Raw genomic sequence first — 15,912 nt, forward strand, 5'->3', positions numbered from 1 at the left:
TCTTTGTCGAATCCTTCGGCTGAACAACACCCCGCCATGAAAGCCAGCGATAGCAGCGCTTCTCCCACAAATGACCAAGAAACCTGACTTCCGCAAGTTTACTTACGGCAAAGGGAATGCTTGGGATTTGGGAATACCCTTAACAAAAATGTTTTTCAAGGATAAAGATTCATTTCTGTTGGCTTTTTATTAAAATCACCTTTTAGTGCTTATTCAGGAAGTGCTTTCAGATAAAAAGCAGTTGGGTCCTCGGTAGTTGGATTAATGGGCTGGTCACCACCATATCATCTGATATGGGTTGGCCTTCAATGGAACATAATTGGGTTACAACTTAATCTGGTTGGTCGACATCGATATGGTTTGGGGTCAAAATTTAGCAAATCTGCAAAATAGTGAACCAAAAACTCACCCTTGGTGTTCTCGGAAAAATTAGTGCCGGTCGGACCTAGGTCAGACGACCGATCGGACCTAGACCAAAGATCGGTCGGTCGGTGATTTGAACTAGCTTTGATATGGAATATATTACAATGAAATAACTTGATAAACATGTTCTAAGCATTTGAATGACAAACCACTCAACAAGGATTATCATACGAAATGTCTGCAAATAGATCGAATACTATTAATGAAAATTAATCGTTAATGCTTCCATATGACTACGTGATAGTATTTTGTGGCTAAACATAGTTTTTACTCGATCAAATATTTACCAGCTTACATTGACAAATTCATTCTCCTTTCATTTGATCATCAAAAGCCAAATCACACATGGATCCCCAATCTTTAGCTTTACCATTACTAATCCTCTTGCTTGGGAAGTAAAAAAAAAAAAAAAAGGAAAAAATCATAAGCAAACATGATTCTTATTATATACCAACTCAGGATGTTATCATAAAAATCAATTGATACGATGAGTAGGGCTATTAAAGACCTTCCAAATTTGATCAAGTGTTACAGAAGTAATATATTTTGTATGCAGAAATTCAAAGCACGCAGAGATCTCGAGTCAAAAACAGAGGTACCCATCCCCTTTTGTTCGATTTTTGCTTTGTTTTATCTCTGTTTTCATTTTTGGGTAGGATGTTGTGCTTTATAATTGGGTTTAATGTGAAAATTTTGAAGCAGCTAAATCTCATTCATTTCTGTTGGATTGATTGTTCATCTATGATTTGTTCTGTTATGCTTGGTAAGTTTAAATTGAATTGGATTTATATTTTGATTTCGAGTTGATTAGTTTTTTATTTTTTATTTTAGTTGTAAATCATATTAGTTGCAGATCATGAAACAATTTCATGTTTGGTTTAAGAGAATAGGCTTGATCCAATGGGATTTGGATTCATGAGTTATAGCCATCTGAGATAGGCAAGAGTGTTTGCATTCTTTAGAAAAAATTTAGGAGCTACAAAACTATGCTTTAAATTTGAGTTTTGTGATTACTATTTTTGTTCTTTATCTTACTAAGATTTTGGTAAATTTTCAGCAACTCTTGCACGGCGAAATGACTCCCACCACCCAACAAACGCAACTGCTACAATTTCAATTGCAGTTCTTGAAGAAAGGTAAAGCCTATGTTCTGTACAAAGTCTTGGATTTTTTTATATGGGGTTTCATTTTTTTGTGCTTTTTTTTTTTTTTTCTCTCTTGAGAATATTAATATTGTTGAGTTATTAAATTCGACTATTGCATAGGTTAAATTTTACTTCGAATTGTAGTAATTGTCATACAAGTTTATATTTTTGTATAGAATTGCAGACATTTTGAATTTTGGATGAGAATTTAGATTATTATAAGTTGGTTCTGTAGCAAATATATCCTACTTTGTATTTCAAAAATCGTAGGTTAGATTGTCTACTCTAGCTATACAATTCTTCCATGTTTTTCAGATCATGGAATGAGTTTCTCATGCTGAGATTGTAACCCAATCAATAAGTAAGTGAAACACATAAGTTCTATATCGCATGTTAGTTTTGATCCATTTCTAAAAATCCTGTGCATGGTACAAGAAAAACATTTCTTTGCTGCAAAGAAGAGTGAAGTACTGAACAACAATGTGAAAAGTTGGGACCTAGAAAACAAGATATTTTTAATGTGTATTATAAATACATAGATGTAAATAAGATAATTTTTACATATCAATTGTTGTTTATAGAACAAAGGGATGTAAATAGATTTTGAGATATTTATAGAACATATGGAACTGGAAAGAAGAATACCAAATGAAGTACTGATTTGTTGAGATATTTATTTTTGCTTGGAAAAAAATTGAGATATTGTGGATTATTACTGATATATATATAAAACTATAAGCTTTTGAGATTGGGAGACAAAACCCACAAATTCAAATCAGACAAAAAATAAATAAAAAATTTAACAGACTTAAAGGTCAAACTCCAAAATGGTATTGAAAACAAGGCTTATTTGATCCATTTAGTGTGAAAGTTTTGAGCTTTGAAGAAGCAGAGGAGGAGAGTTTCCAGTCCATCTTCAAGTAAGCTTGGCAGCCACAGATCAGGGTGTGGAGAGGATGGAGAAAGTTATCCTGCTGATTAACAAGAGTCACAACAGTAGCAGAATCCACCTCCACCTCAACAGATCTAAAACCTCTCATCCAAGCCAAGCGTAATCCGAAAAAAGGGCATACGGATTTGGATGGATTTCGCAGAGCTGGAGAAAGATACTGCCTCTAGAGATGAGTGGTTACTGATGTGTAGAAAGCAAATTGTTTTCTCGCAGATGATATTAATCAAAGATGACATTCATTATGGTCAAGTAAACTCAGGTTGGTTGAATAAATCACTCATGGAGTTTGTTTTACAAAAACTCTATTAATTTTGTTTTGACTGCAAATTTAATAGTTTTCTTAACATACAGTGTTATCAAATTCAATTTTCTCTTTTTCAGATTTTCCGCAGACCACATTTTTTCCCTTTGCAGCATTTTTGGTCTTTGAAAAGGGTATGTCATGTTTTTAACGTTTTGGGTTTTACATGTTACTTCGACTTTTATTGTATGCCTCCTAGAGCATTACTTACATTCATTTTCCAGTGCTGGCTGATAAAAATTTATAAAATACTTAAGACTTTAATTAGAAAGTTAAAAATTTTAGCCATATTTTTAGTCTTATGTTCTGTGTCATTCCAATTCAAAGATTGGAAAATGACTGAAATAATATTTTCTTTCTTCTGTTTTTTCAAATTTCTTTTTGGTCCAATTTTATATTTCATTTCTTTGTGACTTTTTGCAGAACTTGAAATCAGCTTTTCAGATAACATGGATGATGAATGTAAGAAACTCATGAACACAATAACTCCACCAAGGTATATGCGAATTAAAATCATAACTTGCGTCAATATAGAAGTATAAATTATTTTTTATCACACAACTTTGACAGAATAATTTTTCTCATAATTTAAAATATTGTACAGATTTTAGCTACCTGGCAATCAGTGACTAATATCACTTCCAAGAAGGCAAGATCAACATATGGCATGTCACAACAGTATATTTTTCACAAACAGATGGTAAAATTGTACACATCACATTAGGCAAGTTTCAATCCTTTTTACTTCCATTTTAACACATTTCTAATTAACATTTTGTTCTAAATTTTTATTAAACTTTATTTAAATGTTTGATTTGAGAATTCACAAGTCGAATTACCACCTCTCTCTCCACTCTCTCCCAAAACTCAATTTTGAACTTTTTATGCATCTTTTTTTCTTGAATCATTGCCTAACTGTCTTTATTACCTGTTGCAGTTGTATTCACAACTGTCCAAGACACCCTCTGGAATTTATCACAACACAAGGTCAATTTTTCCTTCTTTGGAAACACCTCAAGCTAGGAACAAGTCTGGTATCCAAGCTTTACATTCAACATTGTTTAGCATGTAGCAAGCTTTGTTTGACTGGTATACTCTCAATACTGCATTTGTAAGTTATGCAGTTATCATTAGTCCAACTTTTTGAATGAACAATTATCTTCTTCTTTGCACTTTGTAAGAATAGATTTTTCTCTTGGTATCCAAATTTGTCACATTCATGATAATACATATAAATTGCATTGCCATTCGTAATTCTCTGTTTTCACTCAACATTATTTATGAAAATTGAAGCTATAAAATATCTCATTTAATTTTTAATCCCGCAGCACCGCGCGGGTATAAATTTCTAGTATATTTCTATTTCTTAAATAAATGGAAAAAAATCTTTAACATGTTAGAAAAGGGTCGAGATTTCCAAATTTTCTTAAATTCAGGACATTTTTATATTTAAGTTTTTTTTTTTTCAATCCGATTAAGAGAAAATTTGAACTCAATACATCTTTCAATATTGAAAAGATAATTATTACTAGACAAAAAAATAGTTGGTTGATTAAAATTTGTATTATGTGTATCTTGTGATTCACATATATAATGATCATATATATGTTGAGAGTGTCAATCCCACATTAAGAAAAGGAAGGATCTTGCATGTGGGATCTACCGTCCTTGTGTTCTTATTCAATTGAATTGGCTCCAATAAGATGATTCTGAACAGAAGAAATGGTATATATACATATACACATATACATATACATATATACATATACACATATACATATACATATATACATATACACATACATATACATACATACATACATATATATATATATATATAGGGATAGGATCAAGGGAAAAATACATATACATATAATGATTCTTATGAAGGATTATTTTGGAAGATGACATGTTCATTTAAGCAACATCATTAACATGCAATTAACAAATTAAAGGCGGAATCATGCTAGCATGCACTTAAAAACAAAACATTACCCATGAATGTTCAAAGCCTAGTAAAATGGTGAACCAATAATCAACTCAAAACAAAGTGAGTTGAAATATATACCTTTGTAGATTCCTCTTTGTATTTAAACAAAGGCTAATCACCCAAAGAGAGGGCCTTCATTCCTTGCATCTTAGATCTATGGATTTGGATGGATGAAAAAGGTTTCTCCAAAGTTCCCAAAATTGAGAACCTCTAATGATTCATCACCAAGGCATAATGAAGAAGAAATGAGTGACCTTGGAGGAGTTTGATTGCTAGATGATCCCTCCAAGGTGGCCGAAATTTTAGAGAGAAAGGAGAGCTTGTGTTCTCATCTTTTCCCCAAAAACAACCCTTAATGAATTTTAGGCTATAAAGTCCTTTATATAGTCCCTTCAAATAAGTGACCTAATGGACCAAAAGCCCTATTCTTCTAACATGGCCGGCCTATAGGGTTTATTGGGCTTTCAAGCCCTTTGTTTATTCAAGTTGTCATACAACTTGAGTTAATGGGCTTGACATTCAAATCCCATTGGGCCTTGCGGCCCAAAACTAACCCGAGGTCTTTAACGAACTTATTCGTTTGATTAATTAACATATTAATTAATCCTAGCCTTAGATAAATAATTAAACCATTTAATTATTCTTACTCATCTCCGTTGTTTCTTCAAACTCTACCTTACTCGGTGAACGATCCATTAGGTTCCTTTTAGCGAGGCAGTGGGCGATTAAAACTCTTTCTAATCGATTGTGAATTGAAACTTACTTTCAATTCTCCCGTTAGTGATAATACACTTTTAGGGCTTCCACAAACCATGGTTGACGCCTAGCAGCATGTCATGGTTACCCAAGCTAATCAGAAGAGGTGGAGAACCTATTCAGTTTTAGGATTACAAATGCAATACGGTCTTTCTCTAATACAATACTCTTGACCACATTGTTTGGTTTGATAGTTTATTCATGTCTACTATCCAATGTGAGTCTTGTGCTTATATGATTACCTTGAATGTGATTTGGAACACATTCCTAAATCTCATTCATACTTTGGCCAAAGATTCTTAATCATATCATAGAGTATTCTCCCTCAAACAGTTTGAAGGTTAGAGATCCCTTGTTGCGCATTCACTTGCCTCCATGGCTAAGTGGCTTAACCCCAACGATGCCGTGGACACCCTCCTGATGGAGTGACTTTGACATAATCAAAGATTAAGGACCTAACCACAAGACAACTGTGATGCCTCAGGTCAAAAGACTAATTTGCATTATCCCAACCATGAGTTCTCATGTGACATGAATATGAGAACTCTTCGTTGATCGTGTTCAGTGAACTCATTCTCTATTGAGCACCTACGTACTTGTCTTGATGTCACACACACCAATGACTCGAGACTAGTCACTCTCCCTGAGAGAAGACATAGCACGTACTGATCTTAACGGACTGTCAATGCCCAATTGACAATCCTATGATCAGGAACGTTTAGGATGTGTCAACGAAAGAATGGTCTCATGAATCTAACTTCTTTAGATCGCATTCTTCCAATCACATATTCCTTGGACTTATCGTTTAAGCATATAACATTTATATGAGACGGCTCAAACAATAATCTTTGCCCTTTACATTTAAACTATATTAGTTTAACTTTGTGAAATGTCCGTAAAGTATCATCATATGATTGGTTTTAGGGCACATTTCCAACATCTTATTTATTCATTAAATGACATATATGCTTATATGGATTTTAACTAAAATTAAAGATAAAATAAAACTGAAAAAAAAAACATAAAATCTGGAAAATTAAAAAAAGGAAGAAACTTTAATTGAAATTGGTTCTCCCATTTCCACTTCGATCAAGACTTGGATTCAGACTTTGAACCCTAATAAAAAAACCATTTTTTTTTTTTAAGACTTGGATTCATACTTCCCTTCTATATTTTGGCTTTCAGCAAATATTTTCTTCGTTCTATTGGTAATTTTAAAAGAACAAATTGAATGGGAATACACAATATTATAGAAGTGATATTGGTATCACATAACATAAGAGAAAATACATCTTACATCTTTGTGTTTTAAGACTAGAGATTCCATATTCTGTGATCTTTTGAGAAATTTTGTTAGCAGTTCCTAGATGTAGTAATTTTGAAGAACCGAATTCAATTTTCTCAAATCATCAAAAGCAGGTGCACAAAAAGGCTTGGAATTAGGTCAAATGAAATAACATGAACAAGGGTAATACATTCAACTTCATGTAATTGCCATACAAATTAAAAACTTGAGTATTATCTCGGTCATGATAGAAAATTAGCATCATTCTTCATGGTTGTCATTCTCCAAATCCTTTGATCATCAACATTCTTCATCATTGTGTAAAGAAACTATAACATATCAAAAAAAGATAATATGAGTTGGACGAAAACATGAAAAGTATTAAAAATGGTGTATCCAATAAACTAAAACTAATTCAAAGTAAATAAGTTCACTTGCCTTGATTTAATTTGCTGAATCAATCTTGTTTTCTCTTTGGACAATTTCTTATATCATGTCCACTCCCAATCATCTTGCATGTTTGACATTGCCTGCCCTTTTTCTCTTTGGATAACTCAAGACTACTTTTTATTCTTTTGGAACTACTAGATTTTCCTCGACTATTATCATCCTTTTTTCCTTGGTCTTTGAGACATTTGGATCCAAAAGCAATGTTTGAGAAGTGTTGTCAATGGACTGATCGGGCAAATCACTAGAATTTTGTAAATCATTGGTTTGAGTCTCAGAAGCTTCTTCATTCAACGCAATATTGACTTCAACTTGAGATATTTTTTTGTTTTTGACAATTCATCTAAAACCTTCCATGCAAATTGTATATGCCTCATTTGAAGATGCTACACAACAAGCTAATTTAGTAGCTCTAAGGCACATATGGATGAGTCTCAATGCCTCTGCTTGTTCTTGACTATCATTTCTCACCAGTTCTTCTGAATCCATAACCCTAAACTTGTTTGCTCCTTGCTTCCATCTTTCCATAATGAAGTGGGATGGTATGACATGAATGTCTAGACGAACAAGAACTTTAATAATATGTCGACAAAGAATTCCAATGAACTCAAAATTTTGGCATTTGCAGGTTCCCTCGTACGTTTGTAGATTGAACTTAACCAAAAATTCTTCAGCTTCACCAATTTTTTTCCTGACCACATACATATGGAACCAATTGACACTTCCCATATCTTCAACTTCGAGTCGATTGACATTTATTCGTTCTTCCTTGAACTTTTCAAACATTTTTCGAGTATAAACTTTAGTTGTATGCTTCAAAAGGAATTCATCATCATCCACAATACGGTACTTATTCTTCGAAACAAAATCTTCAGCACTTTCATTTGTCACAATCTTATTAATAGCTTGCTCACACTTGACAACAAATTCTTTAAGATTTGTTGTTGATGTAACAAAATCATCGAAAAATGCATTGATACACTACGTCCAATTGTATTCATCCTAGCAAAAAATGTGCCACGATTAAAAACTTGCACTCATGACTCATGTATTAGAGTTGGACGAGCCATTCATTTTCTTCCAATTCGTACTCCTTGTTTTTCCATTGTTGTTCAAATTCCTCTATTCTGTATGTCAACCTAATACACCTTTTCATTGCAATCTTAAAACTTGATTTTTTTTTTAATAATATATATGCGACAATTTTTAAGCAATTTTTTTCTTAATATGCCAAAGGCAAAGGCGATGGCGAGCATTAGGAAATACCTGTGAAATTGCTGCTCCCATTACCAAATCTTGATCTATGAGTATAGATATGGGATGACGACCTCCCATAGCTTGCAACCATGTCTCAAATAACCATAAAAATGTTTTCTCTGTCTCATATTGTAAAAGGGCACATCCAAATTGTATTGATTGAAAATGCTGACTTACTCCGGTAAACGGTGCAAATGGTATTTCATATTTGTTTGTTCTATATTTTGTATCAAAATTGACTACATCTCCAAAATAATGATATGCCATTTGTGACCTAGAATCCACCCAAAAAAAAATTGGTGGCCCTTCCATTTTCATCACATTGGATTGCATAAAAGAATTGTGGGTTTTTTGCTTGCTTTTTTCTAAAGTAATTGAGAATTGATTGCACATCTCTTCTTTCTAGTTTTCTGTGCTTGACATTTCTTAAATGGTTGTAACAATTTCTATTATCGAAACCGAAATTTTGAGCTCCCCCAAAAATTGATGGAACTTTACCAATATGTAAATTTCTCTATGAAATGCTTCTGTCAACTTCTTAACTGCATCAAGCATATGTCGATTGGACTTCATCATTATCCTTCAAGATGGGGTAACTGGTTTGTGATTGTGAATGTCACTAAAAACTGACACTTTCCACTTGTTAGTCCATTTATCATAAACAACACGCATATTAGCCTCACACCCACATTTAACTGTTGAACAACTTCTCTATCTTTTCCTCCCTTTCTTTCATGTCACATACCTCTTGTTCATCATTATCATTCATGTCATCTTCATTTTCAGACCGTATGTTGTATTTTCCTTGAGGTGGACAAACAAATTGTGCATTTGTCACCTCATTTGAATGTCGTCTAAACTTTGATGAAGTTTGAATACGAATCCAAAACCCTTCTTGTCAGCCATAATCTTCATAATAATTTCTTGCCACTTCCATTGTTTCAAAAATCATACCCACATATGGCGTTTCTAATTCTTGGATCAATTCTCCTTGGAGTGTGACAATTGCCTGTGTCACTTATTTCTTGAACTGGTGCTAACTCGACATCCTCAAGTTGAGGAATTTGAGGCTAGAAAAATAAATCTAAAAATACTACCATCCTGTTACTTAAAAATAAAATAACAACCATTATGTCTTAATCAATTACTCTGAACTAGTTTCACTCACCTTGTGAAGTGTAAAGCTTGGTGCTCCTATTTCCACAGTAAGCTCGCTAGAAAGATTAGAGATTGGCCTGAGGTCTGTCTTGTAGTCCTGCGCGAGTTCACGAACAAGGCGTTGAAACGGCAGCTTGCAGATCAAAAGCTTAGTGCGCTTTTGGTACTTTCGAATTTCACTATAAATTATCATAAAATTGAATTAGGGAACAATTCAAATAACAAAGTTGACTAGTGTAGTCAAAGATGACAAGTAATAAAAGAGAATGATACAACAAATATTTTAGAATGCAGGAAAGGATAGAATTTTGGGTAGTAAGTAAATCACGTCAGCATTGTAGATTTGGCTGCATGATTTGTGTCCGTGTTATTCTCTTTAATAACGAGAATACATAGTTCAGATAACAAAATTCAAAGAACATAAGTTATATAACAAAATTCAAGAACACGACTCAGATGATGAAATTCAAATCAGACGATTAATACAACAAAATTCAAGAAGACAATTCAGAGGATATGAATTGAACATAATTGAGAACATCTGAAGAACGACAATTCCAGGGTGGTAACGGTGAGCCACTTGAAACGTGGGCTACAAGCCTTCGACAACACCTAGGTTTTGGAGGGGGATTTCTTTTGCACGACTAATATTAGTTAAAAGTCTATATTTAGGGTTTCTTTTGCACGGTTACAATAGTTTCATGATTTTTTTTTTGTTAGTGTTCAAAGTCTGAATCCAAGTCTTGATCGAAATGTGAATGGGAGAACCAATTTAAGTTAAATTATCTTCCCTTTTTAATTATATTTTCATTTTTCCAGATTTTATGTTTTTTTTTTTTTTTTTTTTCAGTTTTATTTTATCTTTAATATTAGTTAAAATCCACATAAGCATCCATGTCATTTAATGAATAAATAAGAACCCTTGGATGTCATGTAATCAAAGGGCTTGAAAAAAGTGTGAAAGTATTTGTCCCTTGATCCTATCCCATATATATTAATTAGGATCAAGGGACAAATATTTTTACACATATTTTTACACTTCTTTGTAGCATTGAGATTTTATAACATCTAAGGGTGCTTATTTATTCATTAAATGAAATGGATGCTTATGCTCACCATGTTTCAAAAATCCTTCAAGATTGATTCAAAAACTCCTCAAACTATCATTCTTTGCAGCTTTTAACTTCTTCAAGTTAAACAAAAGCCCAAAAGTTTCTTCATATTTTTGAAATTGTTCACATCTGATATCAAGTGAAGTACGGGCTTGATCAACTGTATAAGGGAAGTAATTGACTCTAAAAGTTTCAATAGTTGATTGTGTCACCGCTTCACTAGCACTCTCATCAAACTGTTTCTTTCTTCAAATGATGTGTTTCTCATGAAAAATAGGTTCAATCCCTATCTCACTTGCTATTTTCTTAGCTTCATTCATTGCCTTCTCAAATCCATGTTCTCTATACTGATCAAGAACGGTTATAGGTCATTTTAACTGATCAATATGCATGTCTTCTTTTTGAAGACCTTTGCCAACATTATTAATAGCAAACAATAATTTATGCCATATATAACCATACCTAAAGAATTCAAAATTCTCCAACTCAGGAATTGCTAGGGACTCGACTTCACTCCTGGACTTAAGATCTTCACTAGTATATGCCAAGTGAATTAAAGCATCTTTTATCTGTTGAGTGCTTTCTCTTATGGGTTTAACACTTTCAATATGACTTTCCCAACGAATTTGTGACAATGGTTTTAGGGTGTGACTTCCTTGCACATGATCTGTAAAAACTTTCCATCACTTGGTAGAGGATGAGAACAATGTATATATGCATTGTACTACTCCAAAAAAAGACACAGCTTTAAGGCAATAATTGGCCATATCACAAAGTGTAAGATTAAGGATATGACATCCACATGGAGTGTAGAATGCTCTAGGATTTATTTTAAGTACTCCGCTTTGCACACCTTTATTTTTCCCTTTCATATTAGAACCATTGTCATAATCTTGTCTTCTTATGTCCTCAACATCAAGTTTAAGAATGCTCAATGCACCTAAAAGCACATCAAAAAGTGTACTCCCTGTTGAGTCATGTATATTCAGAAATTCTAAAAAGAATTCTTCAACCTCTTTTTCGTAACATCCACATCGGATTATAAGAGACATTTGGTCTTCATGACTTGTATCTGGAGTGCAATCAAGTATTACCGAAATATATTTAGCCTCTTTGATTCTTGCTATGATTGCACTTTTGACCTCACTTGCCAGCAGCTGTATCAATTCATTTTGAATCTTATGACCAAGATAATGATAATGAGTCTTACGTGTATCAATACGTTGAATGTGCTCTTGCATAATAAGATCAAATTCAGCAACCATTTCAATAAAATTTAAAAAGTTTCCATTATTTTCTTCATACAACTTCTCATTGTCTAAACGACATGCTAAAGTAACTTTTGCAAGTCTTTTCACCACATCAATTATCCTCCATAACACTTGTCTCCAATGTTCTTTTTCTTTGTTGATTAGTTGTTGCACACTTTCATCAATTGTTTTACACTTTTGTAATATTCTTTCCAACTCAATTTATATACTCATGTGATGAATGTGTTCCTTGCTAGTTTCATGAGTTGCAAGCTTATGAGCAATATTCTTCCAATCTTTGAAACCCTCATTATCCAGGTAAGTCTTGATTCCAGTTTTCTTGAATAACTTAAAATAAAAACAAAATACTTTATCCAAAAAAACTAAATATACTAGTCATTTCCTATCTTGCTTCTCCTCGTTAGCTCTTTTAGGGCATCTTTCCACTAACATATCTCTAAGATTTTGACCAGTCGTATCCCAATTCCCTGGATCATCAATATTTAAAGGAAAAACTACTTCTTCACTTAAATCTTCAATGTGAGCATCCACGAACATATTCTCAATATCTTTCCCATTATGATTAGCTTCCACAACTCCATTTTCTTCTACATTCTCATTAGCTTGATCTTGTTCTTCAATATCAGTCTCAATCAGAGATTCACCTTCTGGCTCTCCACTAACATAGTCAAATATAGGCTCATCTTGTTCCTCATTCACTGAACTGTCAGCTTGTTTTTTGAAATACCTACCAAGAGATCCAACTTGAGATCTTATTAATACTTCTTCCCTTTTCCTATTTTTTCTTTTTTGAGACCCAGAGAGATACTTTATAATAAGAGGTGTGATAACTAATTCATTTTCAATCAAGAAACCACAACGCAACAATCAACTTTCAACTCAATATTAAGTCGATAAAGTCTTAAAGAATAATAAAACCTAATTGACGAATAGAAGAAATTCTCTTAAGCTTTTCCAAAATTCAGCATCACAAATTCACAATTCCCAAATATACCTAAATAAAACCAAGTAACAAAAACAATAACAATATCAAACCATTATCCATTGCCATACCATAGAAAAAAAGTACCAATTACTCTAAAAGAAGAAAAAAAAAAAAACTACATAACAGAAAGATTGATTACCTTGAATCACAATCTTCTAGATTTGTTACACTTGAATTCCATGTCCAATAGAATAAGAGAGGTTGAAATTTGAAGGAAAATAGAGAATTGCAAGAGACTCAAGGTTTATATAGTGTAGAGGAGGCAAAATATATGTGTTCTGTTTTTTGTGTTTGTTGTGGTTCTTTTTATGTTGTTGTGTATTTTCTTTATTGTTATTGGAGATTTAAGAGGGAAAAAAATTGCTATTAGATTAGGTTTCCTAATTACATTTGGATATATGCTTGATTGGGTCTTCAACATGGCTTGTTTAGACTTTAGTTTTATGAAATTAATTAAAAAAAATAAACAGCTCCATTGTGTTTTGAACCGGAGATGTGAGGCAACATCATTCACTTTTCGCTACACCAGTAGGCTTTTTGTGTCTACCATCTTACTTTTACAGTATTTATATATCAATAGCTATATAAAAAAAATTTGTGGCCCCAAAATCAGGGGCCTTAGGCGGTGCATTGCCAGGCTACCATCAGGGTTGGCCCTGTGTCTAAGGACACGACTTCTATCTTCATCAACATCAATGAGCCCCCTACAACTACACTTCTAGTTGACTATTTCCCACAGAGATTTGGAATTAACGTTAATGTCGATGATCTTATTGAAATTCTAATTTGAGCTTACATTTTCACAAAGTCTTGCAATCACAAAGATGAAAAATCTAAGAGGAAACAAGCATTGCAGGAGAAGGAAGAAGAAGATGAAGCTATCAGAGGAGAGAGAAGTTTGTGATTACTGCACTAAACATAGCAGTACACGCACATAGTCATTCCAATGGAAACATTCCTTTTACTTGTTTAGATATGGCATCACAGCCTTACAATGTAGTTAGCAATATAAGCCTGACACTTGTCATCTATCAAAGACATACAAGACCTATAAATATTGATCTCATCAAGACCTTACACTTATCCAACTTAATTCAAAACAAACTATAACTGCTAAGAATTAAATTGGATCAGGGAAGAATTTACATTTCAACATTCCCTTCTAAATTGTTAACTGGTTTAACTCCCAACAACCCTCTCAAGTAGTAAAACTGATCTTTAGACAATGCTTTTGTAAATATATCAGCTACTTGCTCTTCAGACTTGCAATATCTCAAATCTACCACACCTTCTTGCAAAGCATCATGAATGAAATGATACTAGCGATTGATGTGTTTTGCATTCTGATGAAGAACATGATTTTTGGTTATTTGTAATGACATAAGTATTTTCCACCATCAGTAGTTCTGCTTATGTTTGCAATTCTCCAAAGTCCTCTAGTACAAACCTTAACCATATGACCTGAGTAGTAGCTTCATTTGCACTGACATACTCAGCTTTAGCTGTAGAAATGTTGTTTGATTAATGCACAAGAAAACACACCACTGCCAAAGGAAAAACTATAGGTGTTTTTCATGTCATCTTGACTCCCACTCCAATCACTATCATAATACCCTGTTAGCACAGCTTTTTTTCCCTTCTGATACTCAATGCCATAATTGATTATCATGGTATGTACCTCAAGACCATATTGTGAAATTGGATACTAGGCGGCATATTTTGCAAATAAAAGTTTAACTTTGCACAGTAGACTATTCAAATGAGCTGGTCAACTAGTTATAAGTTAGTCAGTGATATGAAGTGCAGTTGCAAGAACAAATCCTAACTGACCAATACGTTCAACTAATCAGTCTGCCCAGATTAGTTTCACAACAATAATTCCTAGACTTGAACACATTTACATATAAGTTCATTATGCAAACAATAATGACAAAGAATTTATGAATTAAAGTATGCAGGATTGACTAGTCAAGGTCACCAGTCAACTAAGTACAGATTTCTCAGTTAATTAAACGCAAATCTACAAATCAAACCTAGTTCACTATAGGTTATCCTAGTCAACAACAATCCAGTTCATTGCTCATAATATGCAGTGTAAACTTTGCCTCTAACACATCAAATAACAATTCACAGGAAACATGAAACATATGCAAGTAAATAAGATATGTGGACAAGTTTAAAAGACAGAGCACAAGAAGTTTTTGGACGGAAAAAACCCACCTCTGGGTTAAAAAACTTGAGACTCTACTAAGGCCAATCCAACTGTGTAAAAAGTACCACACAAAACTCAATTCCTAAATCTAGTCTAAGGAACAACTTTACCCTTGTGCAACCCTACCTTACACGAGAAGGATTCATTCGGTCTTCATGAAATGGTAGCTCATTCTGAACTCTTCACCTTGTGGCACTTATATGAAAATGATGATAATGTGCTATCTAGATTCAATGACTAGTCAGTATAGAGTTCAATGAAGAAATTGATGTGAATCTGAAAATGGGGTCTATGTAAAGATTTGAAACTTGAAGAACTTGACCACCAAATTAAAATAAAACCATGAAGACAATGCTACCCTAATATGCAATGATTGGATGTTTGATGCATGAACATGGTTTTGTGGCTAGGGTTTCAATGAACAATACAAGAGATAGCTCAAAGCTAAAAACCCTATACCTATGTATCCTCCTGAACTTCTATAGCCTTGTATCCTTTATTTCTTCTATCACCTCTGTAATGGAATCATATTCTTTAGACAAACTAATCAAGGGTTTTTGTATTCTTATTCATAGGATTTCATTCGATTTACCAGCTCAAGCAATTTTGTTATATAAT

This window comes from Pyrus communis, chromosome 15 (assembly GCF_963583255.1).
Source record: "Pyrus communis chromosome 15, drPyrComm1.1, whole genome shotgun sequence".
NCBI lineage: Eukaryota > Viridiplantae > Streptophyta > Magnoliopsida > Rosales > Rosaceae > Pyrus > Pyrus communis.